Source organism: Benincasa hispida, chromosome 10 (genome assembly GCF_027475165.1).
Source record: "Benincasa hispida cultivar pf3 chromosome 10, pf3_genome.v1.1, whole genome shotgun sequence".
Classification (NCBI taxonomy): Eukaryota; Viridiplantae; Streptophyta; class Magnoliopsida; order Cucurbitales; family Cucurbitaceae; genus Benincasa; species Benincasa hispida.
Genome location: NC_143487.1, coordinates 49,075,639 through 49,079,491, shown reverse-complemented (window position 1 = coordinate 49,079,491; position 3,853 = coordinate 49,075,639). Strand labels below are relative to the sequence as shown.

The 3,853-nt window shown below is 22.3% G+C and overlaps 1 non-coding gene across 1 annotated transcript; it reads left to right on the top strand.

The window, feature by feature from the left end:
* The first annotated feature begins 3,534 nt into the window (after nt 1–3,534).
* On the top strand, nt 3,535–3,608 carry TRNAT-AGU (transfer RNA threonine (anticodon AGU)). The gene has a single exon. It is a non-coding gene; the product is annotated as a tRNA-Thr (tRNA).
* The last annotated feature ends 245 nt before the right edge of the window (nt 3,609–3,853 follow it).

Genomic DNA, 3,853 nt, shown 5'->3' with positions numbered 1-3,853 from the left:
CGTCATTTTTATAAGTATGATGATTAAAATAGATATTTAAAAAAAACAATTATTGAAAGAAGTTGATTAGCCGAATAATCATTTTTTAGAAAAATATATATCCCAAAATTATATTGATCAGACAAATGATCATTTACTTAAAAAAGTTATGCACCAGAAAGTCGTTATCAAATCAGAGTGAACATTTTTTTTACGGAAAAGAAAAAATATATATAAAAATAACATAGTAAATTAAGAATAATTAATTTAAATAATAAAACTGTTGAAAATAATATAACAAAAAGTCATTGTCTATCAATGATAGCTGTTGAGTTGATAGATGTATATTCGTGTCGGACACGAATAGACATCTATCAATGTCTATTACTGTCTATCAATGAAAATTTTCAATATTTGTAAATAAGTTGATTCATTTTCTTACATTAAAAAATAACCCTAAAACTATCCTAATAAAAAAATTATGGTAAATATCAATTTATACCCCTAAACATTGGCCGTTGTATCAATTTAAACTATAGATTAATAATTGTATGAACTTTGAGAATTATATTAATTTAAACCTCAAATTAATAAGCCCTAACTTTCATAATTGTATCAACTTAAATTCTCCATTGTGTTTTATTTAAATATACTTATGAACGTTTAGGGTTTAAATTGATATATTTATGAAAGTTCAAGATTTAAATTGATATAATTATTAATTTAGGGATACAAATTTCAAAATTCAGAGTTTAAATTGATATGATCCCTAAAGTTTAAGGTTTAAATTAATATAATTATTAATTTAAAGGTTTAAATTGACATAATCCCAAAAGTTTAGGGGTATAAATTGAAAACATAATAATTCATTTTTAAATTTATGATGACAGATAAATACAAAACTAAAAATAAGTCTACTATCTCTTTAGTATAATTTTAAAATGGAAAATGAAAAAGAAAATCAATTTCAACATAATTATAACTTATTACTCTAAGATAATATGATTATCCAATATCACATTTACTGAATTGAAAAGAAAAAAAAAAACACAAAATGAACTTTTTAATTAAGAAATGAAAATTTAAAACCAACTATTATAATGCCATGGAGTACAAAATTGGATTTTTCCCTATCACATCATACTTTAAACTTTAGGATAATACATGAAGATAACTACTAGCTAATAAGCCTTCCACTAATCCAATTCTCTCACTTTATCCAATTTATAAATTGATTTTTTTTTTAGAATTTTATATTTTAAACAAATTTTATCCATAAAATACATTGATCATGATTCATGAGGCCTTTCTCATGTATTATCCTAAAACAATATTATAATATTGGTTAATATTAAATTTAATTTTTTTTTTTTTTGAGAATTTTATATTTTAAAACAAATTTTATCCATAAAATACATTGATCATGATTCATGAGGCCTTTCTCAAAAGCTAACTTACAAAACAATATTATAATATTGGTTAATATTAAATACATGTGCATGATGATTACCATTTTTGCCCTCCTATTAGAGAGATAAAAAGTTTGAAAACTATAATTATTTATTTAGTTTGCAAAGTATAATAAAATTAAACTACTTTCTTTGTATTATATACTTTTGATCATTGACTAATTGGTTTTTGAGGATAATGATTAAGGACTTGGTAATTTTTATCATTATGCAAATTTTCAAAATGCTAACTATATATAATAGTCCTTGATCTTTTAAGTAATTTTTAATTTGGTCCTCGTACCAATGTTTTTTAAATTCAATTTATTGTTTCATTAATATGTTTGACATGTTGACAAGTTAGCTTTATACTAACTTCGACACATACATATGTACAAATCAAACTCATTAAACCTGTGCGTTAGTAAAATATGGATCGTCCATAAATAAAATTTATTTTTCTTCAAAGTGGTAAAATGACGTATATGTGTATATATATAATCTATACTTCTAAATTATGTAAATTGTATCAATTAGAACTCTAGATTTTAATAATCAATTAAATTCATACTATAAATTGGGGTTTCATTTTAAAATTGCTAATGAATAATTTTCAAGTATTTAAGATTTCTTTTGAAGGTAGGGATTAATAAACATTATTAAAAAAATGCTAGAATCGAATAGATAGTAACAAATTGCATTAAAACGAGTGTTTTTCAATTTTTCTTTTTCTCTTTATTTTCTTTACTTATTTATGACGAATGTGGTAATATTTTTTATATTTTTTTTCTACTTTTATTTAGATAATATTGAGTTGATTTTAACATACTCTAAGTGTGTTGAATGAGAAATCTCCGTCAATAGAAAATTATCACATCATTATTTTTAAATTAATGATAAAATTACATATATTACAAAAATTAGGGGCCAATTTTAAAATAAACATCTCTCTCTCAAATTAAATTTGGAAAAAAACTGTGAAATAAGGCACAAATGGGGTCATATGATATTTGAGCTAATCATTTCAGATAAGTCCAGAAAGTTCATTAAATTACAATTTGTTCCAAATTGTCCCATCATTATATATAGAGCTTAAAACGAATTTGTTGAGCATAATATGTAAGAAAGTAACCAAAAAGAAAATAAAATGACCTTAGTTACTATGTAGGCTTGTTTTCTAAATATGAGTTTAAGTAAGAAAAAAAATCATAATACGAATTATTAACTTTGTATACATTTGGCTCAAAAAGAAAAAGGAAAAAAAAAACTTTATATAGATTAATTAAAAATGGATAAACCTAGCAATAGAAAGTTAATGGTTAAAAATCACTTTTAGTTCTTTTCTTGAAAGTAACAATTTAGTATCTAAAAATTGATTTGTAACGATGTAGTGTATACTTTTCACTTTGTAACAAGCTAGTTTTTAAATTTTGATATGTAACAATTTAGTATCAATACTTTAAAATCTGCAACAATTTAGTTATTGTCATAAATATTATTTACATAAGTAGATAAATAAATTAATTAGAAACTTAATAGGTTAATAAACTACAAACTTTAAATCGCTCAATACTACCAACATAATCAACTCAATTATCAAAGAAATAAGGAAGTAATTGACGATTTGGCACCAGATATCCTGAAAAGAGATGATATGAAAAGCGTAAAAAACCATTTTAAAAAACAACCATAATAAAAGTTGACATTAAAATTGATTTTTTTTTTAAATTAGTGACTAAATTATTAAAAGTTTAAAAGATCAAAAAAATAATTTATCACATATTAAAGTATAATGACTAAATTATTATAAATAAAATGTTGTTGACTAAATTGTTAACCCAAGTTTAAGAGATCAAAAATTCATTTTCACCCAAGTTAATACCAACATAAAAAAAAAAAATAATAATAATAATAAAGTCATTCTAAGGGGGAAAAAAAAAAGCAAATAAAGTGATTACATTTATTTTTAGAAATTAGATAAATTTTTATCTACAAAAGTCTACATGGTTACTTGAAATAACTAAAATCATAAAATTAAATTTAACACGATTCAAAAACAAAAAACAATACGTATTATTAATGCAATATTTTATTCAACAAACCAGTTGCTCTCGTAGCTCAGTTGGTTAGAGCACCCGTTTAGTAAACGGGAGGTCTTGAGTTTGACTCTCAACGAGAGCAATTTCTATTTTATTTCTTTATTTTTTAATTTCTATTATTTGGCAAAAGTGATTGGGAGAGTTATTTTCTTCTCACTAATAAAACTTTAATCCAAATTTTAAAGTGTGTTAAAAATTTTAGGGAAAAATATCGTTTGGTTTTCTAGTCTCATTATTTATACTTTTAATTTTGATTATTTTACAAAATAATCACTTTTTACTTTTAAATTTAAATGTCTATTAATTATGGTAAAATAGTTACAAAAT